General features: G+C 35.3%; 1 protein-coding gene across 10 annotated transcripts in view; it reads left to right on the top strand.

Annotated features, from left to right (window-relative positions):
* The window catches only part of SIPA1L1 (signal induced proliferation associated 1 like 1), a 314,212-nt gene that overhangs the window by 65,758 nt on the left and 231,325 nt on the right, over positions 1-17,129 (top strand). The gene's annotated exons all lie outside the window — the stretch shown is intronic.

The raw sequence follows: 17,129 nt of genomic DNA, 5'->3' as shown, positions 1-17,129 counted from the left end.
GTGTAAATCAGGTTAATTAAGACAACAGATCTTACAAGAAAAGTTTGAGCTGCTTCTTTTGTAACTTGAATAAAAAAAGTTATAATTTTTACAAAATTATTTTTGTGTTACTCCCTTGATAATAATAGCTGGCATTTATAGCTTTAAGGTTTGCAAAGCATATTGCAGATAGGATTTCATTTGATCATTACAGGAATTCAATATGGTTGTTTTAACTGTTTCTGACTCTTTGTGACCCTATTTTGGGGCTTTCTGGAGTAGTTTGTCCACCTCTCCAGCTCATTTTACAGGTGAGGAACTGAAGCAGACAGGGTTAAGTGACTTACCTAGGGTCACATAGCAAGTAAGTGTCCAAGGCTAGATTTGAGTTCATGAAGATGAGTCTTCCTGATTCCAAACCCAGTGATCTATCCACTGTACCTCCTAGCTGCTCACTCTGTAAGATAGGTGCTGCTGTTTTCCCCATTATATATTGAGGAAACAGACTGAGAGGTTAAGTGACCTTTCTCTGGACCACACAAACTAATGTCCAAAGCAGGATTTAAATTTAGGTATTCTGGATTCTAGTCCCACGTGTTAGACACCATCCCACCAAGCTAGCTTTTGGAGATGGAAGATAAGATTGTAGTCAGAGCCGGAGAATACTGCCCTCTCAGAGACTGATGAAGATCCAGAGCTCTTGGGGTCAGGGGAAGCCTCCAAGTCTAACTTTACCTGGATTTTGAGAAGGAAGGATGAGGCAACTTGAGCACAGTGATTACCTACAGATTATCCTCTTAATTGTTCCTGGTTGAGTGAGTTGTCCTTCAAGTACCATAAAATAGCTTGGCCTATGGGGGGGTATTAGCTTCTTAGTAGTTCTTTCATTTGCATTCATAATTTTTTCATTCAAGTATTTCTCATGAAGACAGATGTACTATTCTTTAAGCACTGATCTCTGGAAGAGCTTCTAAGCTTATTTTTATTGATATATATTTTTAAAGAGAAGTTTCAGTAAGTGTCCCAATATTAAATTTTAATTTGAGCACTGTATTTTTATCATACTTTTAAATTTCAGATATTTATTCCCCTAGATATCTGGAAAAGTTTTGTAAAAATTAAAATATTTCAACCTTTGATCTGCTTCCTAATCACTTTATTTTTTCAGTACAGTTGATGAGGCCCGAGTTGGTTAGCAAATTAATGAGAACAATAGTATGTACAACAAGTCTTTTCTTTTATAAGAAGCATTTCTTCAAGAAGAAGTCATGATTCTTCAACCCCCATCAAAAGAAGTCATCACCACTGATTCTGCTTCTTCTTTGCTTATATACCTAAGCCCTTATCAATACTTCCACAGAACCCTCTAACCTCACCTACTTTGCCATCCTTATACATCTCCTAGGACAAACGAAAGGAAGACATTTCAGTGTGGAATAATGGATGTAATGCTGAATGCTGAGTTTGTAGAAACTTGGATTTGAATTCCCATCCAGGAAGCTTTTGCTAGCTGTGTGACCCTTGAAAAAATCAAGTTACTTCCTTGTGCATCAGTTTTCTCATGTGTAAAATGAGCATTATTGGACTTGTGATGTTTATCTCATAGTGTTGTAGCATAGTTAGTCCTGTTAAAGTACTACCAAAATATAATCAGTTAGTTACTACCACCACGGTATTCTTTGGAGCCATACATAGTTGCCAGAAGGAATCACTCTTCAAGGTGGAGTCGTTGGTGTTGATTTGAGCTCTTCTGCTACAGAGTACATTCATCATACCCCACTCATGTTAAACTATGAGCATATTCTTTATGAAGAGTCATTTAGAATAAGAGCTAGTATTTATGTACCACTTTAAGGTTTACAAAGCACTTTGCAAGACATTTTGGCATAGAAAGTGGAGAATTGACTTCTGAGTTAGGAAGACCTGGGTTGATCAGGCTGACTACCTCTGTCACATAGCTGTTTGGTAACACCTGGGCAAGGTACTTACCTATTCTGTTCCACAGAGGAGAGAGTTTCCTCCTTGAGAATTCCTTGTGGCAGTGAAATTACTGATTGGTCCAAAAATATGTCAGTGGTAAATACATTTACATACTAAGGGATGGATCTCTTTTTCCCTCCCTGTTTCTCACTCTCCCCACCCCGCTGCATGCACACACATATACACGTATGTATTTTATACATCATGGATAAAAAAACATTGTTCTCATGTACACATAGGAATAACTTGGCTCCCCTGAAGAAGCAAATTATGCTGTTGAGGTTATCTGACTGCTGATATAATGGTGTTGAAACAGCATTTAGAGCTGCATTTTTCTGTTGTCCTTGAGAATCTACAGATACGTCGTGCTCCTTATAGTTTTAAAAATCATGTTACTTATAATTTTTAGAGTGATTATACAATTGTTAGAAATGAGCACGTTGCAGAAACACTGGAAGTGAATGTCATATTTTCTTCTATGAGGTTGGTTTGCTTTCAATATTTGCTTGCTTACAAAAAATCCTAGAGAAGAAGAGCAATAAATATGTTTTTAAGTTTTGTTTAACTAATCATGACTGTTTTGTCAAGTTGATTTCCATATTAGTTTTTGTTGTTGTTGCATCTATTTTTTACTAAATTGAGTTTATAATGCTTATTGGATGAAAAGAGATGTGACTTCTAATCTTAAAAGAAAGTAATTTTTCCTTCAGTACTTAGAACACTAATGTAGGACTTCATTAGGAAACTAGAATTATCCTCATATTTTAGGTTTTTTCATATGAAAGTGTTTTGATGTGGAGGAGGCATTATTTAACTAAAGGATATCAAGTTTGTGATGTAGCAAAGTATTTAATGAGTACATTGTACTTATACATGTCTGTTGTATTGTTTTAAAGTAAAATAATTTTGTCTTTATAGAGGAATTTATTAAATTCATAATCGTTCTTCATAAGAGCACCATACAAACAAGAAAACTGAGACCCACATGGTATAATATACCAAGAGGTCTGTATTTATAGGACTTTCATTTCGGTCTCATCCATGGATCTATATTCTTTCCAGACTGTCATTCTACTAATTGTTTTTTTCTTTCCCTCCAGAGGATTGAGGTACTTTGGCAATTGAGGATGGAAGAGAATGTAATGTTCTATCTAGTACTGTCACTGTTAGAATGGGTGGGCTGTAGAATACTTTAATTTTCTTTTTTTCTTTGAATGAGAGAATGAAAATGCATTTTTTTAAGCTCTGTGTACCATGACTGTATTAAATGTTAGGAATACGAAGACAGACATTGAGATAGATTCTGCAGTCAAAAAACTCACATTGTAATGAAAGAGTTGAAACATATCACCAGGTGGTAGCCTGGGAAAGGAAATTTGGGCTTGGGAAAGTGACAGTAATGATTAGTGGAATATTATCACAATTAATCGACATATTCTTTTTTACATATATTTTATTTTTTTCCAATTACATGTAAAAAACTTTAACCTTCGTTTTTAATAATTTCAAGTTCCAAGCTCTTTCCCTTCTTCCCCTTTTCTGTCATTGAGAAGGCAAGCAACTTGGTAGAGCTTATACACATGCAGCCATGCAAGACATGTTTCTTATATTAGTCATGTTACTAAAGAAAACACTTCCTCCCCCCCAAAAAAAGAAGAAAAATAAAGTTTTTAAAAAGTATGCTTCCATTTGCATTTAGACTTCATCATTTCTTTCTCTGGAGGTGGATAGCATTAAGTCCTTTGGAATTGTCTTGGATTGTTGTATTGCTGAGAATAGCCAAGTCATTCGCAATCGATCATTGTACAGTATTACTGTTACTGTGTACAACGTTCTCCTGAAGTCCTGCTCACTACACTTTACATCAGATCCTATAAGTCTTCCCAGGTTTTTCTGAGAGCATCCTGTTCATCATTTATTATAGCACAGTAGTATTCCATCTCAATCATATACCACAACTTGTTCAGCCCTTCCCCAGTTGATGGATATCCCCTCAATTTCCATTTCTTTGCCATCACAAAAAAGATCTGCTATAAATATTTTTGTTCATATAGATGCTTTTTCCTTTTTTTATTTTAAATCTCTTTGGGATATAGACCTACCAGTAGCATTGCTGGGTCAGAGGGTATGCAGAGTTTGATAGCCCTTTCAGCGTAGTTCCAATTGCTCTCCAGAATGGTTGGATCAGTTCACATCTCCATAAACAAAGTATCTGTGTCCCAATATTCCCACATCTTCTCCAGCATTTATCATTTTCCTTTTCTCTCATAGCAGCCACTCTGCTAGGTGTGAGGTGGTACCACAGATTTAGTTTAGTTTGTATTTCTTCAGTGGGACACAGCCTTTTCCATAATGATAGTATTTTTTATTTTATTGCTGTGTCCTGAACAAGAGATGCTTTTGCAGTACAAGAAGAGGGTGTTAACCTATGGAGGCAAGATGGAATGTGAAGCACAGTGTCGTTTCCTGCCAGCTGGATAGAATGTCCTTTAGTAGTTTGTTTCTACTTTCTTAAGAAAACTCAACCCCAAGGCAGGAGTTGAAAAGCTGAGTATTAGCAGATATTGAGCTAGGTGCTAGGGATACAAAGGAAGGCAAAAACTGCTCCTGCTCCCCAGGAGCTCCATTTAGTTGGGGTGATAATATGTAAATTACTAGGTACGTTTAAGATTTATATAGAGAGGAGAAGGCAATAGTAGTAGCAGCTGGGGCTGGGAGAGAGGGGAGAGGGGAGAAAGGGAAAGGCTGTCTGCAGAATTTGATTTTTGAGCTGAGTCTTGAAGTAAATGGGGAAACTTAAGGCAGAACTGAAATAACAATTGGTGCAAAAGCATGGGAGGTAAGTGGGATGTCCCGTGTGAGGAACAGCAACCTGGGCCACTGTGGACCACTTAGTGCATAGGGGTTTGGGGGAGAAGGGAATGTTTAAGAATACTGGGAAGGTAAGAAGTGTCCTGGTTATAAAGAAATTTAAATGCCAAACAGAAGAAGTTGATATTTGATTCTGTAGTTAATCAGGAGTCATTGAAGTTTATTGAATTAGGAGGGTGATGTGGTCAGACTGAGGTTTTAGATAAATTTCATGGCAGTTGAGTGAAGGATATATTTAAATAGGATAGGGGTTTGAGACAGTGACACCAATTAGAAGATGATTTCAGTACTCTGGGGAAGAGATAGTGGGCCTGAACTAGGGTTGCAGAATATGGATTCTGGAAGTCTGGTCTTCAACATGCTAGTGTGGCAGGACAGATTGCAATTTGGCTGCATATAAAGAAGGCTTAAGTGTGAATGACATGTACAGTTTACCTTGAGATAGTTTCATTATAATATTCTCTTTAGAATGATAGTCTGTGTTCTTCTTTGATTCAAAATTAGTTTTGCTAAACCCTTGATTTGGTGAATCCTCTAGAAACTCAGCTGTAGCATGGTTCTGTTCCCAGCTTCTGCTTCTACTTTCTTGTGTAAAATAGAAACTTTTAGAATAGCCTTTGTGTAGGACAAAATTAGCTTTGTTTGGGTCTCTCTGAACTGTTTAAAGATCTCAGCTGGACATTCTTCACTGATAAAAATTTTAATGTACATCAAATTTAGAACCTGACTTTAGTTTAAAAATAGATAGTAGCTTTAAAAACTGCTTTGCACTATTAACTTGGTCAGTTGAGTACCCAGGATAGATTGGTTCTTGTGATTCATATCCCTCAATTCCATAGCCATAAAGACAATAGACATTGAAATGCTATATCAGAACCATAGCATTTTGATGTGGGAATTAGTCCTCTTGTTATGTTAAAATTACTTGTTAATTTTAGCTTGGTTTATTCAAACCGTATTGTTTAGTTTAAATATACTCATAGTATAGCTAGATAAGTAGGATGCTTACTTAGCTTGCTAATAATATCTGATTCTGCCTACTTAATTTCATAGTTGAGTTTTATGGTTGAGCTAGGAATAACTTGTTATTAAAAACAAAACAAGTCTTCCCTCTACCACCATGTTCCCTTCCCCTCAAAAGATCCTCCACCCACCAAGAACATTGGCCAATTTATATTAATTTTGAGGTTGTAAATAAATGATATACTTTTGAGTTTGACTGAGGGACTCTGCCTCTGGGAAAAGTATAAATGATGGATTGGGAAACTTTGATAGAAAGAATACTAGAAGCTACTGTTTGTGAGGCATAGAAATGGGAAATGGAGTGACGAGCAGTAGGTTTTAGTAGTTGGACCATAGAGTTGTGTGGAAGAGAGTAATGTATAAGAACACTGGACAATTAGGAAGGAGCCCAGACTGTGAAGAACTTTAAAAACTAGAGAGAGGAGTTTATATTTGATCTTAGAGGTGACATTGAAACCCTGGAATTGATTGAGTAAAGAAAGGTGGCATTAGCAATTGTGTGGAGGATGGATTAGAGTGAGAAGATTGGAGACCAGGAGAACACAAAAAGAATTATTTTAATGGTGAAAGCTGATTAGGATCTGACCTAGGGTATTGGCTGTATGATTAGAGAGGAAACTTACATAAGATGTATATGTTATAGAGATAGAAATGATAAGATTTGACAGCTGGTTGTATATGTTGGATGAGAATGAAGGATTTGAGGATGACGCTGAGATTTTGAACCTGAGTAATTGAAAGATGGTTATACTTCAACATTAATGAGGACATTTACAAGAAGAAGTGAATTTTCCAGAAAAGTTGATGAGCTTTGAATGTGTTAAATTTGAAATGCTTATGGAACATCTGGTTTAAATGTCCAAGAGACAAGGTTGGTGACTGCAGCTCAGGATAGAAACTAGGGCTGTATATATAGATCATGGAGTCATCGGTATAGAGATGATAATTTAATCTATGTGAGGTCAAGGACTTACCAAATGAAAGAGTTCAGAGAGTTTTTGAATATTTTATAGTTAAATTTGGTTCAAATGCTAGCCCATCTTCTGTTCACCTTCTAAAATAATTGTTACAGAGTGGTGTGAAAGGTGGTAAAGAGTGCTAAAAATCAGAGTTTTTAGACTGCTATGAATTGGTTGATTGTCCAGATGTGATACACTTGTTCAGTAACCAACGAGTAGACATATTGTTGGGAGAACTAAATATCAGTCTTGATGTTTTTGCTGTAAACAAAAAGCTGAAGGAAGAAGGAATTTGCAGACAACAAATAATATTAAAAAATTAAATGAGTTGTGTGCTGAACTTCAGGAAAATACTTTATACTAGTGTCCCTGAATTGGCTTTGTGTCTGCATTTAGACCATAAGGTTGGCAGAGGAAAGATCCGAATTAATAAAGAGCAGAAAGAAAAAATAGTAAGAAAAAATGTATACAATTACATTCTGAACCATTGAAACAAGTAATCACTAATGAGAAATGGGAAGTTAATGTTAGAAATGACATTAACAAAAATCACAGCAATTTTATACAGAAATTTAATTATCTTAAATCTTTATCCAGAACAAGAAGACAAAAGTAACCAGAAAGTACTTTTGTCAGCAAATATTTGAATTATTTGCAAACTGGAAAGAAATGATGCACCAGAGAAATTCTGATTTATAATAAACTACTTTATATAATCTCAAAAAGAAGGGATGATTGTAAGCAGTACTATTTCTTAAAATAAAAAGAAGCAATGGAGCATTTTAAAGCAATTCAAAGAAAACTTGGCAAGAGATCCACTTGAGTACAGTCATTCCAAGGGAATTTAATGAAAGTGGAAGAAGGACCACTAATAAAACAAAATGGAAAAGTTCTATAAATCTTATTATAATAAGGTACTTTCACCCTAAAAGTCACTGGTACCACTGTACTTGGACTGTAACATCTCAGTTTTACATTTGCTTATAGTGGGGGTAGAAATGGCACTAAAGAAAACAAACAAACCCAAACCTGCAGAAAGGAGGAGACATAATTGAGAAGGCTGATATGCAAGGTATCTGAAGAAGACTGAAATAGATAAGAAGAGATAACCTTAGACATTACTAATACCAAAAAAGTCAATTAAGAAAAAAAATACAACTACTAGCCTATATGCTTACTACTCTTCTGGCTATGCTTTTTATTTATTTATTTATTTTTTGGTGAGTCATTATGTACATGAATTGAGAACATCCTTGATGAGGATATAAATAGGGAATCATTTTCATTTTTGTAGTTCTCAAGAATAAACTAGATCCATATCATTTTGCAATTAACTGAAAGGTTTAAAGAATGCAATGTCATGCTGTGCTTATTGTTTGACCATGAAAAGGGATGACTGTGTTATGATGTGGACTTTTTGGTAATTCTAGTAATTAAACGGTGTTTTCCTCAACCTCAGACTACTGTAGACTGTATTAATCAGATACAAGGGTGTTTCTGAACTTGTTAGAATCACAGTGCTAAGCTTCATGAGGAAAATAGTTGCCCTGTGAAAGAGAGAATAAAGAGATTTTTACTTGTTTAGAGCTTAGGACAAAGTACAGTTCTTTTGGTACTGTTAATCTTGTCTTTGACTTTTGAAATTTCTGTTTTGGTATTTAATTTGGTATTCAATTTATTTAATTTGGTATTTAATGGTTTAGGTTTTTTTGGGGGGGGGTTTATGTTTAATTATTTGTTCTTTTCTTTCCTTGATTAAAGTATTTAGGGATATGTTATCTCTTAGAACTATTTAGTCTGAAACCTAAAAATTTTGTTATCTTATCTCGTTGTCATTATCTGTGTATTATTTTTGTCATTATCTCAGTTTCTCTTATTTGTTCTGAGACTCACCAATTCTTTAGGATTAAATTATATAGTTTTAAAATTCTTTAATCCTTTATTGAATATAGTATTCATTGTGTTATGGTCAGTAAAAAGTGTTTTTAATATTTCTGTTTTTCTATATGTGTCTTTTTTGTGTCATTCTGGTCATCATTTGTAATGCACTACTGAGAATATGTTTATTCCTTTCCAGTTCCATTTGGTAACCTTCCACAGTCTACTGTGTCTAACTTTTCTAAAATTACATTTAAGTCTACTACTTTTTTTTAGGAGGGTGTTAGATTTGTCAAAGTCTACAACTCATTTAATTTTTCTTTCAAGCATGTAGATTAGGTGAATATATTTTGAGTATTGATGTCAGTTTATTAACTATGGTATCTTTCAATGTAATGTTGCTTTTCTATATATTTATATTTTCCTGTACATATAAATTTCTTTTATTCAGATCTATTCTTGCTTTTGCATTGTCTTAGGTCATTATCTCTTCTTTTTGCTTTTCAGCTAAAGCCCAATAGGCTTTTACTCCTGTCCCTTATATTAACTCATGTGAATCTTGATTTCAGATGTTTCTTGTAAACATACTACTTTCTCATTCCTTCTGCTGTCCTGTTTTATGGGTAAGATCATCCCATTTACATTTCCATTTATGATCATTTATTGTTTATTTCCTTCTATCCTAATATCTTTTCCTTTTTTCTTTTTCCTTTTCTTTTTCAAAGCCTAGGGTACTGAGATAGGTACCACTTGATGCAGTTTACCTTTGCTTTCCTGCCATCTACTCTGCATCTTGTCCAGAGTCCCATCACAGACTTCTTCCCTTACTTTTTTTCTTTTTAAACCTTCATCACAGGACACCTTGCAAGGTAGATGCTTGTTTTACTAGGACTCATCATTCCTGACTCTTCCTTTTCTATATCCTTCTCCTTTCTTCTCTCTTCTCATTCTATTACAGTTTTCTTGTTGAGTTGAATGCATTTCTTTTTTTAATTTTATTTTATTTTAGACTCACACACCAAAACACAAATACAGAATAGAAAAAAAGAACCAAAAACATCCTAAACTTAAACACACAATTAAAAAGAAAAAAAAACATGTCATGTGCATAGCATAGAACATAAGAGAGGATTCATATTGTGTAACGATAAATTTTCATTTCAAGAAAGCCTGTATGATAATACTTGTGTTGAAAATTCTCCATCTTTTCTTTGCTTCCTTATGAGTTCTTTTGTTCTTTGATGTGTGATTTTTTACTTTGTTCTTTTTTCCCCCTCTACCCTCCTCAGAAGGCTACAATAAAGTTTAGATATGTTTCGCTATAGATATATACATACACACATACATATATACTTACGAATGTAGACATATACTTTCCCAAACATGTTCTACTCCCTATCTTTGTTTTTTATGTTTATTTTTCCCTCTTAAACCCATTCCTGATGTGAGAGTAGGTTACCAGAACTACCAGCCTTCCTCCCCCATCTAATTCCTCTGCATGATTCTTTCTCTTGCACCTCATTGTACAAAAAATAATGGCTCTTTTTAGCAATTCCTAAATGGTTTTACTTTTTTAAATTCATACCCTACTCAGGCTTTCCCCAATCTTACTTATAAGCTACCCAATTATTAATTAGAATCTTAAGCAGACATTTTGCATTTCGTGTGTGTGTGTGTTTGTGTGTGTGTGTGTGTGTGTGTGTGTGTGTGAAATAAACAGTCTGTCTTTATGAATCCCTTATAATCAGTCTTTGGTACGTACCTTATATTTCTCTTGGTTCTTATATGTCAAATCTTTTATTAAATTCAGGATTTTTTAAACAAAATCTTGAAAGTCTGAGAGTTTATCAGATGTCAATTTTTTTTTCATCAAGGGTAACACTTAACCTTGCAAGGTGTGATATTTTTCGCCGGAGCCCCAGTTCTTTTGCTCTTCAATATATTATGTTCCAAGACCTGCAGTCCTTTAATGTCTCTGCTGCTAGGTCTTGTATGAGTCTAATTGTGGCACCACCATATTTAGATTGTTTTAATATTGATGTTTTTGATATTTTATCCTTGAGCTGTGGGTTTTGATATTCCTATGAGTTTTCTTCATAGGGTCTCTTTTAAGAGGTGATCAGTGGATTTTTTCTATTTCTATTTTCCCCCCCTTGTTCTAATGCTTCAGGACAATTTTCTTTAATTATTTCTTATATTGATGTGTCAAGATTCTTTGTTTGATCATAACTTTTAGTTAGTTCGATTATTTTTATATTTTCTCTTCTTGATCTATTCTCCAAATCTGTTGTTTTTCTTATAACATGTTTTACTTTCTCTTCTATTTTTTCATTATTCATATTTTGGTTAGTTATTTCTTAATCTCTTACAATTTTGCTGGCTTTGAGGAGGGATGGAAAGATACAGCAACTCCCAAGACAAGTTCCCTGTGTGAGCTGTCCAGAAAGAATCCATAGACTCAAGCATTCTTGAGGTCAAGGTGGTGAAGATTTATTATACTTTTCAGTGGGCAAGACTTTTTAGGAAACATGCAGTTTGAATGGGATACAGGTAACATTTATATAGGATGTTTTATAGTAAGACATGTGCCAAATATACTAACTAGGTGATTCAGGGTTGAATTACGGAGCGGTTAGTGGATAAAGGAACATGTACTTGTAGTATCTACTGGCAGGTATTTTACCCAGAGTTCATCGGACATAGCAGGGGAGTGGGTGAGGGGAGGTGGATTCCATAAAGGTGTGGTTTTAGGCTTGAAATGTCACTAAGTTAACTAATGGTCAGGGCTGACTAGGAAATACCTAGGCTGCTCCCATCGATGATTTGTTAGACAAGATAAGTGTAAAGGACAGCTGGTTCAAACTAATAAATTCTGTGGTGCAGCTGGCTACTGTATCAGGAAGAGAGATCTAGGACACATTGGCCTTGGGCTGGGGAGAAACTGCCTGGGATAGTGTTTTGAGGCTAGGGAGAAATATGATTTTTAGAGAGAAATGTGATTTTAGGATTGGTATTGGAGCATCCAAGTGCCCCATCAGCTTCACTTTACCCAATTCAAATTTTCAAGGTGTCATTTTCTTCCTTGGTGTTTAAGAGGCTTGCCTCTTGTTAAAAGGAAACCCAACCTGGAGGTGTTTACTTTTCACTGGGACCAAACCTTATCCTGGGCATTTTCTTATGATCTTCTCAAATTGTCCCAGGAAGACCTGGGTTGTGCCCCAATCTTGTTTATCTCCAGCCACACTTTGTTTGCCCTCAGGTGCTTTTATAACTTTTGTAGGGGGAATATCTTGAGAGCGTGGAATTTTCAGATCTACTCTGCAGTCTTCCCCAAATCCTCTGAAGTGGAATACATTTTAAACTAAAATGTTTACCTGCATCCTTATATGCATGTGAGTGTTTTCTACCCTCCTCTGATTGATTTAGGCAAAAGTTAGGTTCAAATGATCCCATTCTTTTTCTTTGTGTAATCTTTTACATGCATTCCCCAGTTACCTGGGATAGTAAATTTCCCCACCTTTCCTTGTCTTTTTTCCTTAGTGTATTCCATTTATTTCCCTTTCCTTCTCTTAAGACCAACAAAGCATAATAGGAGCACTCCAAGGCCCTCTATCTTCTTCAACCCCCTCTGTGATCCCTGGTAACATTAAAGCCCCAAGAGGATACTTGTTTTACTTCCTCTATAACAACAGTTCTTAAGCTTTTTTGTATCATGAATGCTTTCAATAGGTAAAGCCTATGAATCCCTTCTCAGAATAATGTTTTAAAATGAGTAAAATAGCCTACATATAATTGCAAAGGAAACGAATTATATATATAAATACATATACATATTAAAGTTCACAGACCCCAGGTTATACATCCTTGCTGTATTCAAATGTAAACTCTTCATCTTTGTGGAGTCCCTTCTGGCTGCTTATATGTGTTTACCCTTTTATGTTTCTCTTGTCCTGCTTTTCTATTTCAGACTTTTCTTCTCAGCTTTGGTTTTTCATCATGAATGCTTGAAAGCCCTCCATTTTGTGAAAGGTACATATTTCCCCTTTAGGATTATAATTGATTTTGCTGGGTAAGTTAACCTAAAAGGGGCAGGGTCTTCCATTGCATCCCTGGGCCATCTCCAGTCATCCTGATGAATATGAGGCCACTGGACCCAGATGGCTCAGGAGAAGAAAGTGAGGTTGGTGACCTTGCACAGCCCTCCCTCACTCAAATCAGAGTCAACTGCAAGTTGTGTCATCATCTTGATGTCATGGTCCTCTTCAAGAATGAAGGACAAACATTAGCAACTGTTCTTGGTTATAAGCCTATTTTTTTTTTTTTTTTGTCTTTTGGAATATTATATTCCAAGTTTCTCTACTCCTTTGTAGTGGTAACTGCCAAAGCTTTTCAGATGCTGCCTTTAGCTGCCTACTGTATTTTTTCTTTGATCTAGAAACACTAGATTCTAGCTGTGATATTCCTTGGAGTATTCATTTGAGGATTTCTTTTGGGACGTGACCCAAGGATTCTTTGTTTTTACTTTGCTTTCTGGTTCTCGTAGGTTTGGGCAGTTTTCATTTGTGGTTTTTGAGAAATAATCATGCTCTTGTTTTGGTCATGACTTTTAGGTACTTCAATGATTCTTAGATATTTTTCTCATTGGCTTTTTTTGAGGTATGTATTTTTAATAGGAGTTGTCTTATATTTTCTTGTAGTTTTGAAATCTCTTAATTTTAAGTTAAAATTTCTTATCTCATAGAATCATTAACTTCTGTTTCATTCATTCTGTTTTGCAGGGAGTCTGATACTTGGGAAATATATTATATTCCCTTTTCTGAGCCATCAGTTCTCTTAATAGTGCTGGCTAGTAAGAGCTAGCATTTATATAACATTTTTAGGTTTGCAAAGTGTTTTACAAATATTATTTTTTCTTCGTAGTAACCCTGAGATGTAGGTACTATTACTATCATCCTCATTTTCTAGATGAGGAGATTGAGGCAAATAGAGATTAAGGGACTTGTTCAGGGTCATAAAATATTTGAGGCCCAATTTGAATTTAGGTTTTCCTGACTCAAGGTCTAGTTCTCTATTTACTGGACCATAGTGCATCCTAAGTCTTCCAAGACTTTCCTCTAGATCTCTCATTTCTTTTATAATAATTTCTCAGAAGTTTTCATTTTTAATAATTTAAAATTTCTGTTTCATTTCTTTTAAGAACTCTAGTTGAAACTTTGGGCAGGCTATGTTTTTTTCTGAGGGTTTGTAGATGTAGAGTTATTCTCTTTTGGACTTGTGTCTTTGGGTATTCCTGGCTTTGTAATAGCTCTTGTTTTCTTTGATGTTGTCTCTTCTTCCTTCCTTAAGATTTGGAGCTAGGTGAGCCACCACCACCAGTGGACAGTTGCTAGTCCTGGTACCTCTCAGTTAGCTAGAAGATTCTACAGGTTCAGAGTGACAGAGCTGTAGGTTTACCTTTAGTATGAAGTTTTGGTTACTCACTTAGGCATTGCTAGATCTGTGGCCATGCTTTAAGGCCCAAATGTTACAGCTTATAGGCTCACTCTTTTTCCTGTTCCTTGGCCCTTTATAGTGGTAGTCTATAGCCTAGTTTCTTACTGGAAATCTCTGCATGAGTATTCTTCTATTGACCTCCTCCCCAGTGCCTTCCTGAACACCTCTCCTTCTCTCCCTGTGCTGACCTGGACTGGAAAAATGACTGATCATGGTTTCTACTTGTATTTCCTCATCACCATTTGGTCTGGTCCTTACTCTATACTTGTTGGAGGAGTTGTTGTGGGAGAGAGCTGGGTTGTACTGTTTTCATTTTTCCTTTTAATTCCCTGTGTTTCTATTAGTAGTGTTGATAATAATGATCTCTTCTTCTAACGATGTGGTAAAGTAGCAGAGATAATTTCTTAACTTTCTTTTCACACTCTCTTTCCCTTTTTTCAGCTTCCTTTTCCATTTCCATCTCTATCCCCATCCCATCTTATCTTCATCCCTTCTCTCTCTCTCCCCATCATTCCTATCCCATTCCTCCTTTGTCTTTTCCCCTTTCTTCTCCTTTCCTTCCTTTCTTGAATATTTGTCCTTTGGTGCTTATGTTATGGATTATTTTTTTGAACACTGGTTGCAAGAAAAACTCTCCTGATTGTCTTCTAATACAGTTTTATCATTTGAGGAGTGACTTAATTTCTCTTTCCAAGTTCCTGATTTGAGCTTATTTTAACCAGTCTGTTGGTATTATTTTGTCACAAAGTAATGGTTTTTATTTTTTATAAAGCATTCAGGGAGTTTTAAATTTCAGTCTGGGCTTGTTTTCTTAAGAATATTAAACATTAGTTGGTATCCTATTAAGAAAAATACTGGTCAACTCTTGGTGTGTTTATTAAGTTTGTTTTACTTGGCAGAATAAAGTGAATTACTTTAACTTTAAAGCAGCTTGGCAGGAAAATGCGGTGCCTGTTGTATAGTGTGGGCATCCATTAAGACAAACAACAGTTATGTTCTTGGATATGTTATGCTGACTTAAACTTTGTATATGAAATTTTTTCGTTTTGATGTGAAAATTGGTGTGCATCAGAATCAAGCTACATCATTTTATTAATTGTCAGAAGTATAGTAGAAACTTTTGTATGTGCCTCTATTTCTGGAATGTTTGAATAAAAACTAAGATGAAATGCCTTTGATATATCTTAATATTCTAATTGCCTTTTCCATTGTGTTAAGAAAAGCATATGCACCCTTTCTTTGACTACCTCCTCCCTTCCTACCTCCCCCAATTCTAGAATACTTTCAAGTAGATTTTGTTCACTTTGCCATTTAGAAAGACATAACTTAATAAAGTCAGCTGTATCTTAAAAACACAAATAAAAAAATCCCTTATTTGTGGAGACTTGTTGACCCCTTTTATGGAAAGGGGTGGGGAATGTTAGTAAGAATATGTGCTGGTGTACTAGGTATGTTTGGAAGGGGGGAGGGATCTCTGATGTAAGCCCTTTGAAAGAGGAATGTGGATAAGTAGGAATTTGATTGTTGATATTTCTTTCCTTTGATCATTTTGCAAGGAGAACTGAGATCAAAGCAAGGATGTCTATAGTAATTGTGAAACTTAGTTGGGAAGTTTATCATCAAACAAACCTCACTGGTCTGTTCCTTCCCACGGATAGAGGAATACTCCTTACTAACCTTTTCTGCTTTCTTATACCCCTCTAGTTCAGTCTCCAAATAGTTGTACTTGTAGAAGTGTACCTGTGTCACAAAGAATACAAACTAAAACTTAAATCTTTTTAAGGATGTAAGTTCCTCCATCCAGTGAGAGGGAATTTTTCTGTTGGTTGTGCATTAGAGCAGTTGAGCTATAAGGTCCAATAACCCTGATTTCTTGATTCTTAAAAGCAGTAAAAGTAGGGGAAAGCTCTGGCAAGTATTATCATGCTAGAGAGACTTCAGGTATAGTCCTGGCAAGAGACTATGATATACTTTCTAAGGATGAGCAACCTTTGAAACAAATAAAAAACCAAAATAGTCCTCATTTTATGTAGCCCACCTTCCACAGTGATAAGGGCAGAGGGTGAAAAGAATCACACAGATTTTAGATAATTTATAACATAAATTTAGCTTTTTGTACTTTAAATATGAGATCTTTGCCCATTAACCAGCAAATAAACATAGTAAGGAAAGAACTGAATCATATTAATCTTGACATATTTAGTATAAATGAATCCAGCAGACAAAAGGAAGTTTCAGCTAAACAGGATCGCTCACAAGTTATTCTTGGATAAGCCTCCACTTCCCCCAAATAAATAAATAAAAATTGAACAGGCTTTATTACACTTCCAAAGATAACAGGAAGCAATTTCATGATGTATTTTGTCCTTTTGTATTTCAGTATTCATGTTAAGTATTTTTAATATTACCACCATGAAAATAATTACTGCTTTGTGCCCACATATATTGCAGAAGATGACAACCTACAGGAATTCGATGAAGAACTTGGGAAAAGCATCCAAGTTAAATCAGTATATACTTTGATATTCTGTAGCTTCAGTGCAAAGATCAGAATAGGATGGAAAGGCAAAAAAGATGTTGACAAATAGGGTTCAAAAGTAAAGAAGGAAGAGGCCAAAGATTTGTAGATCACTAAAAGTTAAGGGCCAGGTGTCATAGTGAGCATCTAATAATATTTGAAAAAGGAGATTGATTGTATTTTAACAGACTGTAAACTGATGGGTACTGATGTGCAAGGCACTTTGAATAAACTGTCTTTGGATACTCAGTTATGAGCTTGTTACAATCAGGATAAAAGTTAAGGAAAAGCTAGAAGAAGAAGAAATATTTAAAGAAAGATAGAGCTTGCTATAACAGTGATTGTAATCTGATCTGTTTAAATTATTGATGTCTAAAAATGGGAAATGGATAGAGGAATGTATATCAACACATTTTAATGCAGTTAGA

The sequence above is a fragment of the Notamacropus eugenii genome, chromosome 1 (genome assembly GCF_028372415.1).
Source record: "Notamacropus eugenii isolate mMacEug1 chromosome 1, mMacEug1.pri_v2, whole genome shotgun sequence".
Classification (NCBI taxonomy): Eukaryota; Metazoa; Chordata; class Mammalia; order Diprotodontia; family Macropodidae; genus Notamacropus; species Notamacropus eugenii.
The sequence above is the reverse complement of the archived record's forward strand: the minus strand, read 5'-3'. Positions and strand labels throughout refer to the sequence as shown.